Source organism: Gopherus evgoodei, chromosome 13 (genome assembly GCF_007399415.2).
Source record: "Gopherus evgoodei ecotype Sinaloan lineage chromosome 13, rGopEvg1_v1.p, whole genome shotgun sequence".
Lineage (NCBI taxonomy): Eukaryota > Metazoa > Chordata > Testudines > Testudinidae > Gopherus > Gopherus evgoodei.
The window spans coordinates 24464360-24487369 of record NC_044334.1 but is presented as its reverse complement, the minus strand read 5'-3'; the positions used below and the strand labels follow the sequence as shown (position 1 = coordinate 24487369).

Here is a 23010-nt window from a genome sequence, read left to right as displayed (position 1 = left end):
TTTCCATATGAAAGAGAACCAGTTTAAATAGTACACTAGTCTATGATTCGGGATACCCAGGCTTTATTCCTTGCTTTGCCACAGGCTGCCTATGTGATCTTGGGTAAATCAGTCACTTCATCTCGCTGGGCCTCAGTTCCACATCTGTCAAATGTGGATAATAGCACTGCCCTGCCTCCCCGGGGTGGTGTGATGATAAAAACATTGGACCGAGTGAGCTGCTCCAATATTACAGTAATGGCAGCCACAGAAAAACCTAAGAGTGCATCCATTTAATGGCAACACACACACACTCACTCACTCACACAGACACACATGCTGCAACCCCCTCATAAAGAATTGCTGCTATTGATAGCAGTGGCTGTGCTGTGCTGTAGGATGCAGACTTGGCAACATGCACACATTACTGTGGTCTAGTGAGACCCAAAATAAATATGCTGACACTCCAGGGATGCCAGGTTAGGCAGCCAACGGTCAGAACAAAACGGGATTGTGAACCAGCACTCTTGCATTCTCTTACCGGCTGCCCTTCATGACCATGGACAAAATCAGTTCACCTCTCCACTTCGGTTTCCTTCCCCACATGTAACAGTATCAACCCGCTTCATGAAGGTGTTGCAAGGTTTAATGGTTTGTGACGCGCTTTCAGAACCTTTGCTGAAAGGGATTAACTCTGGGCTGCATTTTGATCCACTCACTCCCAGCGAGTGGTACATTACCCCCTGCACAGCTGCTTTGATTTCAGTGGGACTATTCGGAGACCGAACTCCCAGTCAGCATGGTCGACGGTAGCAGAATTGGAACCTAGGTAAGAGCTAATGGTTGGTGAGGCATAAAAATCAAAACAGCTTGGCGGTCCTTGGTTTAAGAAACCCCAAATCCCACGGAAACTGATAAGAAAAGCTTTTAGAGTCTCCAGATACCATCCTAAGTAATAAAATCCAGCACATATGTTAATTGGCTGATTTTATTTAAAAGCAAGACAGGAGGCAAATCAATCTTAGGCGGTAATGTACAGTCCCCTAACTACCCCAGCCATCAGTTCCAGGCTACCAGAGGTAGACACACATTACACACCTGCCCTCAGGAATGACACTTACTTTACCCAGGCCTTCAGAAAAGCAATTGAGTCCTCTCTCTCATATATCTTGGCTATGTTAATGGCTTACATTTTTATGTGCCAGCTTTAAATGCACACTATTGTCTTGTTTAAATCAGTTTTCATGGGATTGATATGGTCAGACAAAGAGCCCCGGAGCTGACAGATTTATGCCGGTTTAATTTTTACAAGCCATGGAGCTTTAGTGAGTCTGATGAAGAGCAATGGGATGCAACATATGCATAGCTACTGTAAACCTGCGTTCGTGGATCTGAAAATGGAGCACTGAGATGATTCACTGACAGTCATCTGTACTCTTGCCAGCTGCTTTGCACAGACTGCCATTCCATTTCAAACAATTGCAGTGATACATATATACACGGTACCCAGGCCTTTTTGCTCTCATGACGATATTTTTGCAACAATCCCAAATATCCATCTACCCCAGCCTTGCAAAAATCCACTTTGAACAGGGGAATATTACTTTGGCAGGCAAGTAAAACGTTATGCATGTTGTTATCAGTCAACAGAATAAAGGGGAGGAAAGTAAATCGTGTGTCTGGGCTGGTACATTTTCCTGACTGTTTTGTAAGGCTGACTTGCACCTACAGGTAAAGGAAATGATTTTATTTGCCGTTGCCAGTGCTCCGTGCTTACTGATACCCGGCTATTACTTCTCTGCCAGTAACTATCCCAGTATTTGGTGGGACCGCTGGAATTTACCTAGCCAGTCCATGCAGGCTGTAGCAGTGCATTTTAACTCTTTCCCTGCTCTGCCTCCACCAGGCCCAATATGCTACTGTCACCATTTAACATCCCACTGAAATCACTGGATCCTTCAGTTCTTACTCAGCCAAAGCTCCCACCGATTTCAGTGGAAGTTGTGCCTAAGGAAGGATGCTGGGATATAATCTCAGGGGACAACTCTTGCCTATTCCTCTATAGGTTTGGGGGGGCTTGCTGATAATGTAACTGGTGGGGTTCTGCTGCATAGAGTAGAGGAGAAAGAGGCTGCAGTGTGTACCCTATGCTCAGATCAGTGGCAGCTGCCTGGGCAGCCACATGCAGAGGGAGGCATGGAGTCTCTACCACTATGTACAACATTTGGTCATTCACCCCCATGGAGGGAGAGGTGGGGAGATCTAGGGCCATGGAGCCCCTGGCAATCGCTGAGTGCAGTAAGCGGTGTTGCCATTCTGCAGCCCGTTTGAGGGATGGGAAGGATTCTTCTCCTGTTCATCCCAATGGAGAAGTCAAGTGCACAGTCCAGATGCGTTAGAGTGACCAGATGTCCTGATTTTATAGGGACAAGTAAATAGTGACAAGTTTTTAAAGTGCTGGTACACAAATGCTAGAAGTCTAAATAATAAGATGGGTGAACTAGAGTGCCTTGTGATAAAGGAGGATATTCATATAATAGGCATCAAAGAAACCTAGTGGACTGAGAGCAATCAATGGGACACAATCATTCCAGGGTACAAAATATATCAGACGGACAGAACAGGTCATGGGGGGGGGGGTAGTGGCACTATATGTGAAAGAAAATGTAGAATCAAATGAAGTAAAAATCTTAAGTGAATCTACATGTTCCATAGAATCGCTATGGATAGCAATTTCATGCTCTAATAAGAATATAACATTAGGGATCTATTATTGATCACCTGATCAGGACAGTAATAGTGATGATGAAATGCTAGGGGAAATTAGAGAGGTTATCCAAATTAAGAACTCAATAATAGAGGGGGATTTCAATTATCCCCATATTGACTGGGAACATGTCATCTCAGGACGAAATGCAGAGATAAAATTTCTTGATACTTTAAATGGCTGCTTCTCGGAGCAGCTGGTATGGGAACCCACAAGGGGAGAGGCAACTCTCGTTTTAGTCTGAGTGGAGCGCAGGAGCTGGTCCAAGAGGGAACTATAACAGGAAAGCTTGGAAATAGTGACCATAATATAACAACATTTAACATCCCTGTGGCAGGAAGAACATCTCAACAGCCCAACACTGTGGTATTTAATTTAAAAAAGGGGAACTATGCAAAAATGAGGGGGTTAGTTAAACAGAAATTAAAAGGTACAGTGACTAAAGTGAAATCCCTGCAAGCTGCATGGACGCTTTCTAAAGCACCATAATAAAGGCCCAACTTAAATGTATACCCCAAATTAAGAAACACAGTAAAAGAAGTAAACAAGAGCCACTGTGGTTTAACAACCATGTAAAAGAAGCAGTGAGAGATAAAAAGGCATCTTTTAAAAAGTGGAAGTCAAATCTTAGTGAGGTAAATAGAAAGAAGCATAAACACTGCCAAATTAAGTGTAAAAATGTAATAAGAAAAGCCAAAGAGAAGTTTGAAGAACGGCTAGCCAAAAACTCCAAAGGTAATAACAAAATGTTTTTTAAGTACATCAGAAGCAGGAAGCCTGCTAAACAACCAGTGGAGCCCCTGAATGATTGAGATACAAAAGGAGCGCTTAAAGACAAACAAGTCATTGTGGAGAAACTAAATGGATTCTTTGCTTCAGTCTTCACGGCTGAGGATGTTAGGGAGATTCCCAAACCTGAGCCAGCTTTTGTAGATGACAAATCTGAGGAACTGTCACAGACTGAAGTGTCACTAGAGGAGGTTTTGGAATTAATTGATAAACTCAACACTTACAAGTCACCGGGACCAGATGGCATTGAGTTCTGAAAGAACTCAAATCTGAAGTTGTGGAACTATTAACTATGGTTTGTAACCTGTCCTTTAAATCGGCTTCTGTACCCAGTGACTGAAATATAGCTAATGTAACGCCAATATTTAAAAAGGGCTCTAGAGGTGATCCCAGCAATTACAGACTGGTAAGTCTAACATCAGTACTGGCCAAATTAGCTGAAACAATAGTAAAGAATAAAATTGTCAGACACCTAGAAAAACATAAATTGTTGGGCAAAAGTCAACATGGTTTCTGTAAAGGGAAATCGTGTCTTACTAACCTATTAGAGTTCTTTGAAGGGGTCAACAAACATGTGGACAAGGGGGATCCAGTGGACACAGTGTACTTAGATTTCCAGAAAGCCTTTGACAAAGTCTCTCACCAAAGGCTCTTACGTAAATTAAGTTGTCATGGGATAAAAGGGAAGGTCCTTTCATGGATTGAGAACTGGTTAAAAAACAGGGAACAAAAAGGTAGGTATAAACAGTAAATACTCAGAATGGAGAGGGATAACTAGTGGTGTTCCCCAAGGGTCAGTCCTCGGACTAATCCTATTCAACTTATTCATAAATGATCTGGAGAAAGGGGTAAAAAGCAAGGTGGCAAAGTTTGCAGATGATACTAAACTGCTCAAGATAGTTAAGACCAAAGTAGACTGTGAAGAACTTCAAAAAGTCTCACAAAACTAAGTGATTGAGCAACAAAATGGCAAATGAAATTTAATATGGATAAATGTAAAAAAAATGATGGAAAAATAACCCCAACTATACATACAATATGATGGGGGCTAATTTAGCTACAACAAATCAGGAAAAAAAACCTTGGCGTCATTGTGGATAGTTCTCTGAAGACGTCCACGCAGTGTGCAGAGGCAGTCAAAAAATCAAACAGGATGTTAGGAATCATTAAAAGGGGATAGAGAATAAGACGGAGAATATATTATTGCCCTTATATAAATTGATGGTACACCCACATCTTGAATACTGCGTACAGATGTGGTCTCCTCATCTCAAAAAAGATATACTGGCACTAGAAAAGGTTCAGAGAAGGGCAACTAAAATGATTAGGGGTTTGGAACGGGTCTCATATGAGGAAAGATTAAAGAGGCTAGGACTTTTCAGCTTGGAAAAGAGGAGACTAGGGGGGGACATGATAGAGGTATATAAAATCATGAGTGATGTGGAGGAAGTAGATAAGGAAAAGCTATTTATTTATTCCCATAATACAATAACTAGGGGCCACTAAATGAAATTAATAGGCAGCAGGTTTAAAACAAATCAAAGGAAGTTCTTCTTTACACAGCGCACAGTCAACTTGTGGAACTCCTTGCCTGAGGAGGTTGTGAAGGCTGGGACTATAATAGCATTTAAAAGAGAACTGGATAAATTCGTGGAGGTTAAGTGCATGAATGGCTGTTAGCCAGGATGGGTAAGGAATGGTGTCCCCAGCCTCTGTTTGTCAGAGGGTGGAGATGGATGGCAGGAGAGAGATCACTTGATCATTGACTGTTAGGTTCATTCCCTCTGGGGCACCTCGCACTGGCCACAGTCAGAGGACAGGATACTGGGCTGGATGGACCTTTGGTCTGACCCAGTATGGCCATTCTTATTCACATTTGCCGTCTGCTAACCTTAAGATGCTTAGCCTGATGTATTTAGCAGTACAGCCAGTGTGTATTCATTATGGATGTATATAGAATGGGCACCAGCAGGAAAGCAGTTAATAAAACTATTGCCTACTTTCTGATATAAATAAATCTGGGTTCGTTTCCTAAGAGAATACGTTAGTCTCTAATCAGGGCTTTGTTTTCATGAAATTAAAGCAGTACATGTTTCCTCATCCCAATATAGTTGAACTGAATCCAAGTGATACAGTATTTCTTCAGTGTGAACAAATGTACATTTGTTCAATTACTAGGACATGGTTTCATATTTATCTGAATCATCATCATCACTCAGTGCATTCCATGACAAAGTAATGCCAAGTCCAGGAAACCAACAGGTCTTGTAATACCAGCCAATTGTATTTCATCTGTACAGCATTCCTACACATTCCCAGTGAAATCAGCGGTAGTGCCCATCACAGTAGGATCTGACCTTCAACGGGAGCAAGATTGGATCCTATATATAACGTGCCATTGGAGTTTGTTTGAAATATAGTGAAATAACCTGCAGCTGTCTAAGCAGATTGAGAGAAATAAATTTTAATGTTGCCAAGACAACTATGTTGATGATGGAAACAGCTTTTTTAGAGTTCCAGGGCTAAACATATTTCAATAACATGATTGCCACTTCCATTTCATAAGTGGCTTGGGGGGGGGTTGCATCTGAAATGTGATATTGAAGATCGCCACTTCTATTTCACTGTTTCATACAGTGTGTGTTTGTTTTCTGTTTTGCATCTGAAATGTGATATTGAAACTATTTGGATAAAATAGTCAATTCCACCCCATCCACAAGCAAAATTAAAGCTCTTATTTAGTATGGGCCCATCTGCAGAACATAAATTTCATTGATATCAATTTCCCAAAGGGAATGGAATTTTATCTGAGGCTCCAATTTGACAAATGGATCTATGCTGATATGACAACAGTTTGTCCACAACTCTTACCAAAAGTACAAGAGATGGATGGGAAATAAATGAGAAAATATAACTTGATATATGGCTTTGAAATCCAATCAAGGCACAGGAAAGAAAATATGTTTCCATTTTAATAGATATTTAAGTTGCAGCAGGTTGGCTGAAACTTTAATCGCTCTAATGCAGCCAGCCAGCCAGCAGCAATAAAGTCAATGGCAGAAATCTCAACTTAAGATGTTCCAGGGATAAAGCTTAGGACTAATTTCACAGAAGCCCAGAGACTGTCTTACATTCTTTTTCCTGCTGACTCTCAGAAATCTTCCTAGTTCCCTGTTAAATGCTCCTAATATAACAAGCCTGAGAGAGAAGCAGCCTAATTAAGACAGAAAATGATAATAAACTTCATTGTCACAGACTTTTAGAAAGAATGACTCATATCACTATTTAAAATCCTCATGAAAAAGTCAAGCTTCTCCTGGCAGGAGTTATGGTTTCTTGGTTTGAAGTGCCGTCATTTAGCAAGACAGAGTGGCATTCAAGATTTGCTGCCAGTTCCTTATGGAAGCATTCCATTTGGAGATAATTCCTCCAAATGCTCATGTTCTCCTGTTCCCACCCAACATCGCTACTTCGATCTCTAGGGACTTGGGCATAAAAGCAGGGGGCCAGCTTCACCATTGCCTTTCACCTTGAGCCATTATTTACACCAGTGGAGAGTGGGTGTGTGGTGCTGCCATTTGGATCCAGTAGCCTTATGCTCCCACTTTTCACTGGTGCAAATGATGGTGCAAGGTGTAGAGCAGTGATGATTCAGGCCCAGAATCTCAGTTTCTTTTATCTTAGGGGTTTATACACCATCCATCCCTGTAGCACCTGAATGTCTTCCGTGCAAAATCAACAGCAACATCCCCAGTGAACTATATGGAGTCTCCGGCATTTCCCTTTACAGGCTCAAAGTTCTGCTGGAGGAAGGGTTTTTGTTTGTTGGGTTTTGGGGGTGGGGTGTTTGGGGTTTTGTTCCCTTTTCTTGGTTAGCAGAGGTTTACAAGTAAAAGAGGTTGTCAGTAGTTTGGAGTTGGACCTTGATGAGTTTATGAACACGACCATACGACAGCACTGCCTGCAAAAGCTGGAGAATGGATTCTATAACCCAGGAGGCCACTCTAGCACTATGAGGTCTGGACTCTATGACCTAGGAGGTCCCATCCAGTCTTCTGTTGCTGAGTGTTAGTCTTCTGGTGGAAAGGCATTTTGGACAACAAACATTTCTTCAAGGCTAAGTTTGGGCACCTCACTCATGCTGAGCAGTGCCTTACCTAGCAAGTAGTCCCAATGGTTTCAACCAGACTAGTCTGCAATGGCCTGATCTCGCACCCACTGTGGTGCATGAAAACATTTGTACTGAGTGCTGGATGCAGAGCACAAATCAAACCCCAAGAAAGTTACAACTCAACCTGAGTGAGAGAGGCAGGATCGGGCCCTCAGAGTGTATCTGTGCTGGATGCTTACTCCCAGGCTCGGATGGCATAATCCTGCACTGGTGTCATCACTTCTGGTTGATGCAGAAATAAGCAGGATACTGCAAACCAAAGTCTACTGTACACTGGAGAGAGGGGGCAAATAAAGAGCAGGAGCAGATGAACTCTTCAGTCTGGGCCAATTTGTGCCCTGTGGATCTACTCAGGGAGATGTTTTTACACTACCATTGAGAGATGCAGAGACACTTAAGAGCCCAGAATTCCAATCTCACCTTTTCTCCATAAACCTGGCCAGGCCCACATTTTCAAGTGTTCACTAATTTTTGGATGCCTCCATTTTTTTGGGGGGGGGTCCAATTGGAGAGAGGATTCAATTTTAAAAGTCTCAGAGCATTCACAGACTCCCCTCACAAATCAATAAGAGTTGTAGGGTCTTAGGACCTCTGAAAATGTGGGCCTCATTGTCTGTACAATGGGGATAATACATGGAGTTGTAAATCCCAATTAAATGTTTATAGAGTGCTTTGAGATCCTCAGATAAAGGGAGATATAGAAAGGCAAAGTATTAGCCTAAATATATAGAGATTTCTTACATATGCAACACTCATATACCCAAGTACTGCACCTATAAACCGTTTGTATATCTCATAACAGGTGTATCCAAATCTACATCCATGCTACATCCAGTCACGCACATGTGCCGAACATTAATACATTGCCATATTGGTACTTAGCACTGCTTGCTTTACAGCTGCAGTGTATGGTGATGTTCAACCAGATGATATTGACATAAGAGTACATTGGTTCAGGTACTTCACATTGTGCTATGAAATTCATTTGGAACAGGCTGATGTGAGCAAACACACATTCCCTTAGTTTCAGCAACGGCACTGGCTTATGGCTCTCTCTATTTTTAGGCCAGAACATGTTTATTTATGGACATAAATGAGTGACCAGATAATCCACATCAAGTTGTTTTGATGCCACAGTTATTGTATCCATGCACAAGCAGAATGACACCATCATGGTTTCTGTACATATCCGGCTCACAGCATGGATTGATTGTGACGGTATTGAACAGTATTCTCCTTACTCAGGAAAGGTAAATGTTAATGTATGCAAGCCGCACGCACATGACTTATCAGTTACTATACATAGTTTTCAGTCACTGATTTAAACATTTAGGCAGATTTCCTGAGCCTTTATACAGATCCACTACTGACCTGAAATGCAAATACAGACTCGTTAGCAAAAAAAAGAACAGCTTATAGGATCAGCTCCTCAGCTAGGTTATCACTAGGATGTTATAGCTAAACTCAGGTTGTAAATTCTTGGGGGGAAAGGGCCCTGCCTGGGGGGTGGGTGGGGGAATTTCTCAGGCACAAATGGCATTCAGGCCTCCGCTGTCATGGAAAGGCAGATGGATTTTGGCAGTTCAGTGCCTTTGTGCCTTTCCAAGTCCCCCCTTTAATCCCCACACATCTGTACAGCTCCATTCACAGCCAGTAGCTGATTCTGCTCCCCTTTAAATCAATGAGCATCTATCTTTCCATTAACTTCGATGGGAGGTGGAGCAGATCTTCAGGGATTTCGTACATAATTATCAAGTGGCCTGGCAGGATTTTCAGGAGGAAAATCCTAACTGGAAAGCATAGGAAGGAAATGAATGTACCTAGCTATATATTCAAGAGCATCCAGCTAAGCAGAGATCTTCCGATGGTGTAAATGTGTGTAGTTCCATTGACTTGAATGGAGCGATGCTGATTTACACCAACATGGATCTGACCCCTGGGATATTCCATTCATTACGGCGCATCTGCTCGGGTTATTTGTTAACAAAACCTGAATTTAAGAAATGCTGAACACAGCATCCCCCGTGCTTTGCCTCCAGGCAGCTTGTGTTAGCCGCTCCACAGAGCCCTGCTCTGAGTCACACGAGATGCACTGTAAGCGGCACACATCCCGCTTGAGTCTTGGGGGAACAAATTACATTTTTTTCAAAGCTAAAAATTGCTTTCTAATGTCTTGGAGCCAAGCAAGTAAAGACATGAATCCCCAGTTTCCTTGATGAGGCACATTCTCTGCCCCTCCTTCTCTAGCCTTTAACTTGAAGCAGAATGGAGCGGGCATCAGAAATGACCAAGGATTTTGCTCCGTCTCCTCTCCAGGTGTGGACAACCCAGGTTATGGGAGGGGGGAGGGAGTGTCAACATCTGAATCGACATCCGATCTGAAGTTTGCCTCCCCTAACCGACAGCACCCGAACCCCGGGGTTTTGGTCCCGCTCTTCAGTTCTGGGCCGTTCGAGATGGGACTCCGAATTCCGTTCTAGGCTGGAGGACAGGTCCTGGCCGAGGGTGGGCCAGCCTGGGCATGGAGGGGGAAAGGGACAGGGCATTGTACTGGGCCAGGCAAAGAGCCTGGGAAATCCCCACCCGCTTTGGCCCGAAGGGCAGCGGCAGACCCCAGGCGGTGAAGCAGGACCGGACTGAAGTCAGGCTCAGAGACCTGAAGACCCGCAGCCTCCTAAGGGCATTGACTCCGCTTCAGGGAGCGCACCTGAGGTTGGGCGAAGCCCCCTGCTCCCTGGTTAGCGCTTAGAGCGAGCAGCCAGGAGAGGTGTCAACAGGGGAGACCGGCTCTCCAGGCCTGGTGCTGATCAAGGCCTGGACCTTGCAGAGGAGCTGAGAAAACGGTTTACAGCTTGTAACCGCCCTCGCGTTTCCGAGCGAGCCCCGGAGGGCTGGATGGAAGGAACCCCCGCAAGTGCAAATGGCTCAGAGTAGAGATTCCCTTGAGCGTGGAGCTCGCAAGCAAAGCCTGGGTGTATTTTGGTGTGTGTGTGTGTGGGGGGGGGAAGACTGGGTGTATTTTAGTGGGGTGGGGCGCCCAGAGCCGCTGTCATCACCATGCTTCGCTCTGAACTCACCCGCTGCCAGGGCCGAGGATCCGGCCAACAGGCGCCTCTGGGAGCCCGCTGCCCGGAAAGGCCATAGTCCAGCTTCAGCACCACGGACAGATCCCGGGGCTGCCGGGCCAGGCCGGCCTGCTCTGGGCTGGGCGCTGAAGCCAGCTGCTCAGGGAGAAGCGGAACCCGCTGCTGCCCCAGGGGATCGGTGCTAGCTGAGCACAGGCCGCTCTCCACGGAGCAAGCGGCGCTTTGGAAGGACACCCCCTTGGCCCTGGGGCTTTGCAAGCCGAAGCTGTGGTCCGCACCGCTCCCCTTCCCCTAGCCGGCCTGCGCAGCGCCCGTAAAAACCTGCCGCGGCTCTCCTTTGGCAACGGGGTACGGGACAGTCACCGCTGACGGGCAGCGCCCCAGTGAGGCCCCCGGGCTGCCCAGCCAGGGGCTGCGGGAGGGAGGTTAGGCGCAGCGGGGAAGATGCTCGCAGCAGGGCGGGTTGCTAGAGGGGTGATCGATGGCGAGCCCCAGGTGCCTGCTCCGGCAGGCTGGGAGCACCCTGTGTCTGTCACCTGCACACAGGGCCCGGGGCGGATTCTTTAGCGACTGGACACATCGGCGAGAGGGCGCGGGGAGGGTGGATGGCGGAGCGGGTAGGAAGTGGCGTTAGTCACGGTGGTAACCCCGGCGCTGCACGTCCACCCGCGGCCCAGCACGAGAAAGCGGCTCTCTTTGATCCCCCAGGCCCAGCTCGTTTGCTCTGCAGAGCGATTCTCCTTTCCTAGGTAGAGCGGTTCGGGGGGGGAGGATGGAGCGGGGAATACTACGCAATGCGGAGGAGGGACCCCAGGGCCGGTTGCAGCGGGCAGGGAAGGGCCCCGGCTCTATGGAGTCATTCGCCCCCAGGGAGCCGAGCGAGAGGGCAGCCCCCTGCCCGGCCTCCCCAGGGGAAAGCTGGACACGCTGGAAAGGCCGCAGACGGCGGTTTCTTCTTCTCTTGCAGTCAGGAACAGTCCCGCCCGGAGCCTGGTTTTTGCTGCTGGTTCTCAGGGCCCTGCTTCAAATGAACAGAGTTACAGCAACAGCTCGGCCCTCGGATGGGTGTTATTTCACGGGGAGCAAAACTCGCAGCCCGCGGGCCTGTCTCTGGTTGGGCTGCCGTGCCATCTCGCAGTCTCTGGCTTGTCTCCCCCAACCCCGGGGGTGACAGAGATCTGCCCCCGGCTGGAGCAGCCGAAGGGCAATGCGCACATTAATACCCCCGGCTTCAGCTAGCCCGGCTAATCTTCAAAGCGATGTCAAACTAGAACCGGAGCGGCCCGAGGTCCCACGCGAAGTGAAGCTGGTGCCAGCCGCCCTGTCAATGCTACAGGGGTGGAGATCGCCGCCCCCCGCCAGTGCTCCAGCGTCCCTGCCCCAGCCCAGGGCACGGAGCCAGGGCTCCGGGGAGCTCTGTACACGGCTGCTCTCCGTCGAGCAGCCCCGGCCCTCTTGCCCCAGGGGAGAGTTTCCCGAGCCCCGTGGGCACACTCCCCCCGCTCGGTGCGGGCAGGAGAGAGCGTCCCGATGGGACTCGGGAGAAAAAGCAAGAGCCTCTGAAGCCAAAACAACAACTGGTCGCTGTGGCCGGCACGAATCTGACCCGGCACTGGCCGGACCTGCCTGCCAGGGGGTTACCAGCCCCAGCAAGGCCGTTTTACAGTCACACCGGCCGGGGGAAATTTGCTACCCTAAGAGCTGCGGGGTTCGCTGCAGCTCCTTTCCTTTTCCATGCGCTCTGGAACTGCCAGGAAAAGACACCTGCGCCTGGAGAGGCCAGAGACCCGGGCGGGGGGTACCTGCTCCCGGCTTTCCCTTGGCGAATCCCCCCGACCAAAACGGAAGGGCTTTCCTGCTGGTATGTGTCACACAGCGCCCGGGAAAGAGCTGGGAACCAAGACAAGGTCGCAGCGGGGAGCCAAGCGGAGAAACCCAGCCCTTCTGGTTTTCCAGATCGCGCCCTCTTCCTCTGCGCGGCCAACACTTCGCCTAACCCCGTCTCCCACTTCCAACAAGTGCCCCAGTTGCACAGCCTGGGAAACGTTAATCCGCCGCCCGCTTTCCTCGCTCCCCAGTGCCCTCGCCTTCCAGCGTGTGAACGGGAAGAGAAGCGAGGAAATTCGGGGGCGACTGGCGAACACGACAGCCGGCGTTTATTCCCCGCATTTATTCGCAGGAGGGAGGAGGGGATAATTCCCCTTCCCTACAACTTGTTCGATTCTGCAGCTTCAGTTTGCAGCAAGTACCAAACACTGAAACCGCATCGGCGCCAAGTGGACAGAGCGAAGTTCTAGGTGAAAACATCACGGTCTCGCCTAGTCCACACACATTTGCTAGAGAACCGGGCGCGCACCCAGAGATACTACACCCACGACACGCATGTTACAGAGCTTCTTAAAGTGCTGAACAGGATGACCTGTACCTGCCCCCAGGCGAGCCCCCCTTTCCCTCCACTAGTGTTGTTGATCAGTTGTCATTGCAGCTTTGTGTATTAGAGGCACACAGACGCGCGCGCGCTTCCGAACAAACTGAAAAGTAGCTGCAAAGTTTGCTAGAGAAACACCGGCCCAACCCGACGGATCTGGCTGTGCCTCGGCGGACAGCCTGGCTTCCTCCCCCCGCAGATTTGCTGCGAGCACGGTCGCTTTTCCTTAGACGGGGGAAACCTTTGCTCCTGGGGAAAGGTGCCCAGGGGCAGCGGTATCCCGGCGCACCCAAAGGTCACGCCGGGCGCCTTCTCGCCTCCCGGTCCTGGTTAACGCACAAACGCAGTTGCCAGCCCGCTGCTCTGCGAGGCGAGCGGAGCTGCTCAGCTCAAGGCACTTACCTTTCCGCGAGACGATCCGCCTTTGGCTGGCCGAGGCGCAGTCCCCCCTTCCCCGGGCAATGGGGCTGCCTGCTTCGCTCTCCCGCGCCGTGGGAGGAATAAGTAGCTTGTGCCAGCCCTCCCCCTCCCCTGCAAGCACCGAGCGGCTCTTCGCGGGGAGGCGAAAAGCAGCATCAATAGGTAGGGACGGAGCCCCAGCGCTGAGCTGAACGCGCGTGGCGAGGAGGAATTTATTCCTTAATGTGCCTCCTTTATCCTATCATCGCGGAAACGAATTCACTTGAACGTCCAACCGGGGGGTGGAGCGGGGTGGAGTCCAGGCTCTGTGCGCGCAGCACCCTCCAGCTCTTATAGAGCCGCGTGGGCGGGGGGAAGGGGGGCACTGTAGCAGAGGGCCAAATATTAACCACCCCAGTGGAGAGCTAAGAACTCCCCCTCCCCTCGCTTGTTGACAGGCACTTTGCAGCCTGCTTCATCCGCTCGGCCCCTCTCCCAAAGCAAAGGGGGGGGGGGGCTCTAGCCAGGACCGGCCAGCTCCCACGAAGGAGGCGGGGGGATGGGCACAGATTCCCCCACCCTCCCTCGCCCAGTTTGGGAAAGGGTCCTGGACAGTCACTTGGGGAACTGTGCAGCCAGATTTGTGCCAGCCATACAACCCCAGCCCTAGTCACAGCGCTGCCTGGAGCAGTGTCTGTCTGCACACTCCCTCTCCCCCCAGCAAGCCCCCGCAGGTAGAGCTTGGTGGAGGTCGGGACCCCAGAGATGGATCCAGAGCATGCAGAGGGGGAAGAACCAGGGTCCTCTCCTTCGCCCAGGTATTGAAACAAATATTTGCCTGGCCCTGCGCCTGCATGCTGCAGAGTCTCTTCCCACATGCCCCTGCAGCTACCTATTTCCAAGGGGAAGGGTGGGGGACGGGACAGCGAGGGGATTGTTCACGGGGCTACAAGCCACACAATGGTTTTGGAGTCATGCCTCATTCTGCCACCGCCCCCACACCTATCATGCTGAGGAAAGGCACCCAGGCTGAAAAGCAAGGAAAAGCTCTTGGCTACTAAGATGCCTGTGCTCAGGGTGGAGAGGAGGAGGAGGAAAGGCTTGGGTTGTGGTGAGCGGGATGGAATAGCATTTTCCCCCCTTCATGGAATATATTTCTGTTCTTAAGAACCAAGGCACAGAGCCCTAGCAAGGAGAGACCTGGAAGCTGTCTGGTTATCTTTAGCTCTCTTCCCTTGGTGAAGTATTAACTGCCCCTGATAAACAGCCATGTAGACACAGGTTTGACAGCATCCTGTCTTTGCAACTGCTCCCTATTTCTATGGCAACACCACCACACACTATAGATCCAAAATCTGTTCTTCAAGCATTCACCCTTCACCTGCTTAAAACAAGAAACCTGCATCTAAGGGCCTGCTCTCCTGATTCACATGTGCCAACCCCTTCCATGGGAAACCTGGACACTGGGGTTCCTGTGTGTAAAAAGGGCAGCCAAGGACTGGGTAGATGGAGCACCCAGTGGCAGATTGTCTAGTTGCCCTAAACAGCAGCATCCCAGGTAATTCAATTAGAAAACTTTCCACCCTTGATTTAAAAAAGCAACCACCACACCCAGGTGAGCCTGTGAGATGTCCGAGCATTTAGCCGATGAAGACAGGGGAGAAAAAAAATAGGCTAATTAAGCGCACCCAGCCTGGGAAAGCTGAGAAGTCTAGCTGGCTGTGTCAGTCAGTTCAAAAGAAAAAGTCCAGTTCCACCTCTCTCTTTTTTTCTGGCATGCCTGTTACATCAAGATGTAATACATCAGCCCAGGCTAATGAAAACATAATTATCTCCAGTTGGATGCAGGAAGGACTAATTTAATAGTAAGCTATCCAAAGGCATCTGCTCAAATACACTCAGCAGGGAAACCTGCCTGCAACACAAATTTAAGAAGTGGGGGGTGGGGTAGGAGGATTGACAGATCAACATGAATATTTAAACAGCCAATTTAACATTTAAACAGCCAGCCTGTCGTGTTGGCCTCTCTTTTCCTCTCCCATGATTTCAGCTGAGTGACACCTAGGTTGAGCTTGGCATAGTAGACAGTTGGTTAGTGCTAGGCTAGAGGTTGCGGGTTTCAGCACAGGGCTCATATGCAGCTGCCCAGTGAACGTGATGCTCCAGGAAAGAGTTTTCAAGCCTGGCCTCCACGGTGCACAGCTTTGTGATGGAGAGAGAGGTAGTGGAGCGGGGGGATGTACAGGAACATGGCTGGCCCCTTTGAGGGGTTCCCACACTCCTCACTGGCCCATGTTTTAAGAGGAGAGGAGATGAGCTGTGCTCCCGCTCCTACTCCCACCCCAGCCCTACCCCTAGTGAGTCTCTACCTTCCTCCTCAGGAGCCCGTTCCCACTCTGTTCAGTAGCACCATTTCTGACGCCAGTGGAGCAGGATCAAGCCCCAGGTGCAGATCAGTGGATTTACTGAGTGACGACTTGCAGTGCCCTGCCCATCAAATTCTATTCTCAGTCACACCAGTGTAAAGCTAGAGTATCCATGCTAAAGTTAATGTGCCAGACCCTGAACTGGTGCAAACCAACACAGCCCTGACAACTTCAACTGCATTGAAGTCAGTGGAGCTATGTTGATTCATGCCAGCTGAGGCTCTGTCTCAGTGTGTAAATCCAGGGTAGCCAAGAGCAGAATTTGGCCCCGTGTATTCAAAAAACATGCCAGGGCTCTAGTCTCTGTGCACCCTGTAAATCTTCACATGCCATGGAAGAGTCTGTCAGTCCTCCCTTCCCATGCTGTCTAGGAGCCAGTATGGGGGTTAATACAACATTGAATCATGAATGACGTAAAAGGCAAACTGGACTCACAAGGAAGACTCAGGTGAGCAGAGAAGGTGAAGGAGCCTCCTTGTCCCATCCGTGTTCAGTGAGTCCATTCCAATCCAGCCCAGGGTTCAATGATAGGCCAACAGATGTTTGCATCCCTCTGGGAGACACTGTTCTTCCAGTAACAGGTGCCCACAAACTGACTGTCTCCATAATGGGCACGTACTCTCTATGCCCCCCTCCTTCAGGGGAAACAGAAGTGGTTACCAGCATGTGAATGTTGATCCTCAAACTCACAGCCACTCCAATTTCCCCACATGAGAGAAGGATGCCAGACACACAGGATGGCCCCAAGAAAAGCAGAGAAAGCAATGCCCATCTCAGCACAGATGTGGGCTAGAGGGGACTCAGGAGCCACCACCCCAGAGAATAGAGGGTTGAGAGGCTGTCCCTTCCTGGGATGGCATCCCCCCATTTCTAGATACCACTGAACCATGCCTGCCTGTGATGTCTTGTCCCCAGGTCGTAGAACCATACTTGGGAAGTGCAAATTATCTGCTTTTGGGATGCACCAAAGTGGCAGATTAAAAAATAAAAAATAAATAATAATAATAAAAAGGATAAGAGAAAATAACTCTTCCTCTCCCCTCCACCTGAGTTGCCTCCATGTCTTCAAGCCTTCCCCCACCCCCATTTCAAACAACACAGGCCAAACATGGTTCTAGGCTCTATGCTCGGTGCGATTATAGGAGCCAGGTTCCCAGCTCATGCACTCATTAAGAAGTTTTCTTCACCTGTCGTGCTGGCCTCTCTTTTCCTCTCCCTCTACAACACATCCTCCCCCATCTCTCTGAGGACAAACTTATCAAGGTGGGGTTTATATTAGAGCATCTTATGAAGGCAGTGGCAGGATGTGCTGCCCCAGGTGGGTGCACATCCCCAGGCTAGGTCAGTTTTAGGCACAGCCCCAGACAAGCTCCATTGCAAAGGGATCTAACTATGAACCCGCCTGTCCACAACAGGCTGCCCTCAATGCTTAGTGCTAAGATCCTTAGGGGGAAAAAAAGATGTACCCTCAGCATGGATCATGGCTGCAGTAACTTAGGCAGCAATCCAGTGCAGGGCAGTGGCTCTGTCCTCACTCAGATGCTTGTTGTGTGTAATTCTAAGTGTCCTAGAGGGATTACTGCACTGGGAATAAAGAAACAGCTACATGTATTTATACCAAAGCCTGAACAGCCGATGTAGTCACATATATACATACAGCAGCTGATAGTAGGTGGCCTGGCACAGAGATTGCAATGATTTGGGACAAATCCCAGGATTGTTTTCTCTCTGTGCTCCAGTCTTCAGAGGATGCCGATACTAATGCTTGCCTAGAGGTGGCAGTGAACCTTCACTGTTGCACCCCTATCCGACCGTACACTACTATGGGAGGGCTGGAAAGTCCCCTAAAGGTTATGGGGTTTGTGCTTTCTGTTCAGCTGCTCATACGCTATGTTACTGAGCGCATGCTGCCACACAGATGGCATAAAACAGACTCAGACTCATAGCCTTTCGGGCTAGAAGGGCCCATCATGAACATCTAGTCTGATCTCCTGCAGTCGCAGGCCACAGAACCTCCCCACCCCCCTTTCCTGTAATAGACCCAGAACCTCTGGCTGACCTCACAGTGAAGAATCTTGATCTCTTTCCTGCTTACCCTCAACCACTCCTCCCTCTCTCTCATATGTATGCAAAAATCACTGGTTATTAGTAACTGATCTGATCATCATATTTTATATTAGCTGGGTCATCACAAGTTTAAACTTCCCGTTTAAGAATTACCCATCCTATCAAGTTAACATAACTTGGAGCAAAAAGTAATATAAAGCCATCCAAAGGCGGAATTTTTTCAATTTCCTCCTCTCGTTCTCCAGCATGATCTGTCAGCCTTAAAGGAAAACTCCTTAATGCTGGTCCTTTAGCTAGCAGACAAGTCACAAGTATGTGATAGCATAACATCTAGCCCCACACCACACGCTGGATTGCAGTTTTTCACCTAACTTGGCCTCCTTCCATAAAAGCATTCAAGCACATTTAAACTTTCAGCACATACTTAAGTGCTTGCTGAATTGGGGCCTTTATTTCTAAATGCGCTAATGTCCACAGATTTGTTATTCCTTTACAACATCTTTGAAGAGCAATACAAATGTGGAATCAAACTCTGACCACAAAAAATGCTAATAAAACAGCAATTAAATAGCAAGAGACGGCACAAGTGGTAGGTTCCTGGACTGAACCTAGCTTGAGTCTCAGAAAGACACCGAAGAGATAAAAGTGTGTAATCTGGATCACAGAAGAAATTCCAGAGGGATGGATTACTCCTTAGCTGGTATATTAATGCCATAGAGGCTTTGTCCATCTTCCCCTCATTTTTCACTCTCACTTCAAATGCCCATCTTTAAAAAAAAAAAATAAAAAATCACACTCATGATAAAAAGATTCTCTAGGATATTTTAATAAGGGCTGTCAATTAATCGCAGTTAACTCATGCAATTAACTCAAAAAATTAATCATGATTAATCACACAGTTAAACAGTAGAATACCATTTGAAATGCATTACATATTTTTGAATGTTTTTCTACATTTTCAAACACATTGATTTCTATTACAAAGAATACAAAGAGTACAGTGCTCACTTTATATTTCTTTTATTACAAATATCTGTACTGTAAAAACAAGAAATAATATTTTTCAATTCACCTCTTACCAGTACTGTAGTGCAATTTACAAATGTAGATTGTTTGTTACATAACTGCATTGAAAAAACAAAACAACATTTTAGAGCCTACAAGTCCACTCAGAACTACTTCAGCCAAATCGCTCAGACAAACATACAATTTGCAGGACATAATGCTACCTGCTTCTTGCTTCAACCACCATCCCAGAAAACATGCGTCCATGCTGATGATGGATTCTGCTCAATAACAATCCAAAGCAGAGCTAACCGATGCATGTTCATTTTCATCATCTGAGTCAGATGCCACCAGAAGAAGGTTGATTTTCTTTTTTGGTGGTTTGGGTTCTATAGTTTCCACATCAGAGTGTTGCTCTTTTAAGACTTCTGAAAGCATGCTCCACACCCCAAAAGCTCCCAGATTTTGGAAGGTACTTCTGATTCTTAAACCTTGGGTCAAGTGCTATTGCTATTTTTTGAAATCTCACATTGGTACTTCCTTTGTGTTATGTTAAATCTGCTCTGAAAATGTTCTTAAAACAAACGTGCTGGGTCATCATCCAAGACTGCTATAACATGAAATATATGACAGAATGTGGGTAAAACAGAGCAGGAGACATACAGGCTACCCCCAAGGAGTTCAGTACCAAATTTAATAATGCATTTTTTTAATGAGCATCATCATCATGGAATCATATCCTCTGGAATGGTGGCTGAAGCATGAAGGGGCATACAAATGTTTAGCATATCTGGCACGTAAATACCTTGCAACGCTGGCTACAAAAGTGCCATGCGAATGCCTGTTCTCACTTTCAGGTGACATTGTAAATAAGAAGCAGGCAGCAGCATCTCCTGTAAATGTAAACAAACTTGTTTGTCTTAGCGACTGGCTGAACAAGTAGGACTGAGTGGACTTGTAGGCTCTAAAATTTTACATTGTTTTGTTTTTAAGTGCAGTTATGTAACAAAAAAAATCTATATTTGTAAGTTGCACTTTCATGATAAAGAGACTGCACTACAGTACTTGTGAGGTGAATTGAAAGTTACTATTTATTTTGTTTTTTACAGTGCACATATTTGTAATAAAAGAAATATAAAGCGAGCACTCTACACTTTGTATTCTATGTTGTAATTGAAACAATATATTTGAAAATGTAGAAAACATCCAAAGATATTTAAATAAATGGTATTCTATTATTGTTTAACGCGAGTAATCATGCAATTAATTTTTTTAATCGCTTGACAGCCCTACTTTTTATTATATACTTTTAATGGAAGTTCCCCAAACACTCATACCATAAGGAAAATATTTAAAATCCAGGGAATAGGGTGTCTTGTTAGTTCATACTCTTATTTAAAGGGTAGAAACCTTGTTTGCTCCTCATATTCTTGAAGTGGTACAAGATTCTCCCAAGTTACTCATTTGCCACAGCTCTATTTTTAAAATAGGAGCATTTCTCATTACCCCTTAGCATTGTTTAATATAGTTTAGCAACCGAAAGAGGACTCTGTGTTTGGGCCCATCGAAGCTGCTCCAGCTAGGATGGTTTACAGCAGCTGAAAAGCTGTTGCTTTACATTCATGCCAAATAAGGAGTGACCTGAAGCCCTTCCCAATGGAACTTGAGGTCCCATTGACTAACCATTAGCAAAAAAGTGGCTGTTGAAAAAGTTTGTTTTTTTTAATTATTATGAATAAAAAAGTTACCTGATAAATTTCTTGCCCACTTCAAAAGACACACAAAATCTCCTAAGCATTATTAATAACAAACCCTACACAATATATGGAAATATAGTCTCAGTCTTTTAACATTTAAAAATGCTACCAAAAAAGCAAAGAAAAACACAAAATGAAGCAGGAACATCTTTAAACTATAAATATTGTATTCCTGCAGTGCCTGGAGGCCCCAGTCAAGTTCAGGGCCCCACTATGCTAGTACTGTTCATACACAGAGTAAGAGTCCCTGGCCCCAAAGATTAGAGAGTCTACATAGACAAAGGGTGAGAGAAAGGACAGATTATAATATGTATGGTATTTAAAATAATGAAACTAAAACAAAAGAAAAATGTTTGGTTTGGGGGTGGGATCTTTTTAGAACTTTTTGAAGTTAAAACTAAAGAGCCATAAATATCTTGCTAACAAACCAACAATAACCTAAATGTGTATGTATTCACAGAGCTGCATATTTATAAGTTAAAGAAGTCACCAAGCCACGTTCGTCGAGCTGATGAATCAATGGGAATATCTGAACTCAGCAGGAGGACCACCTTACCATTTTGATAAAAAGTCATGGGGAGCGGGCAGTGGATGCTAAACTAAAACATGCTGTCTGCATCACTCACACACTTCTGAATCAGCATCATCTCACTGCAAACAAACATTAGCAATGATCTCACACACAATAAATCAATCACAGCCCAGCAGCTCCAAAGAGGAAAGAGAAAAAAAAAACAACAGCCACAAAACCCCCAACTTTCTAGGCCCAGCACTGCCTCTGCAATCTACAGAAGAATGACTCCACTCAGCCTTAGCATTGATTGGCAAGAAGTTCACAGGAGTTTTGCCAGGAATTAGATTTATTTCTGGAATGATTTTAATGGGATACAGAAATGCTGTTGTAATTTAAAGGTATTAAACAGTTTCTCCCTTTTAAACCAGGATGAAGTTAAACCACGTTTCCTGGAGAGGAGATGGAAGCTGACTTTGGCAAAACAGCGACATTGTGATATTTCATTCACACTTAAGATGATTCCTTTTCATTAATTTGCCTGTCACCTGTTGGTCTTTAAAGGACAGTAGTTTAGAAGAGACCTTGCCATTTTAAGTGAATCAAGGCCCTGTCCTTCAAACATTTATGCAAATAGCCTAACGTAAAGTACGTGAATAGCAATTTCTCAAATGGCTTTTTATGCAATGTACAAATCCTCTCTCCAGTTACTGAATTTCATAGAATTGAGCTGAATTCACCTACCTCTGTCCATGTACAAAAATTCTTAGATCCCATTCCTCAAGAAACTCCACATCAGCAGAACCATGCACACAAAGTTGCACTGAAGTCAGAGCTCCAGGCCTTAGTTATCTTCAATATGCTAAGCAGAATCCACCTACTAATTTTGGAAGTAATCAACTTCAGATTTCACTTCCCTAGAGAAAAGGGCTCCTACTCAACATGGACCCTCCTTTAAGAGGTCAAATCTTTGTTAGAATCTCTCTGCGAAAGAGCAGTAACAACAAAACAACAACAACAACAAAAAGGATAAACTAAATTAACCCATTGTTTTGGTGCTCGTTTTGTTTTATTATTTTTCTGTTTTTAATAAACTTGAGGACTTTGGTTTTTTATTCATCTTCCAAGGCAGGGGGAGACCCTCATGTGAATAAATTAGGGGAGGTCAGGTCCCTGAACTGATATGAAAATTCCCCTGGCTGTTCCTGGTTTTCCTAAAACACCACATTTGGGTAATTTTGGAATAAAGTTAGTTGGTCCTTCACAGTAATTCATGCCTAAAACATCTCTCACCCCCAGATAGGATTAGTGGTAGTATTACCATAGCACCTTAGAGCCTCAGTCTTGCACTAGGACCACATTGTGCCAGGTGCTGTACAAACAGAACAAAAAGATTGCCCCTGAAATGAAGAGCTTACAGCCTACATATAAGACAAGAGATGACAGGTGGACACATCTAGATGGACCTTTAATTTAAAGCAAAAAAACCTCACCTTTGAACCTTCCAGAGCTGCCAGCTAGGTTCCTCCTGCTCTGAATGAGCCCTTCGTATGAAAATGCACACACCCAAATAAAGCCGAGAACTCTCCCTGGTCTGGCTGACTGGCATTCTCACAGAATGACCA

General features: G+C 46.4%; 1 protein-coding gene across 6 annotated transcripts in view; it reads right to left on the bottom strand.

The window, feature by feature from the left end:
* Window positions 1-23010, bottom strand: part of NOS1 (nitric oxide synthase 1) — a 147549-nt gene that overhangs the window by 83793 nt on the left and 40746 nt on the right. For 2 of the 6 annotated variants that reach the window (XM_030582992.1, XM_030582998.1), the window contains exon 1: window positions 13623-13902. The exons of the other annotated variants lie outside the window; for them this stretch is intronic. The gene's annotated coding sequence lies outside the window, so the exon portion shown is untranslated. Of the gene's footprint in view, window positions 1-13622; window positions 13903-23010 lie in introns of those variants that run through there. 6 annotated transcript variants of the gene reach the window in all.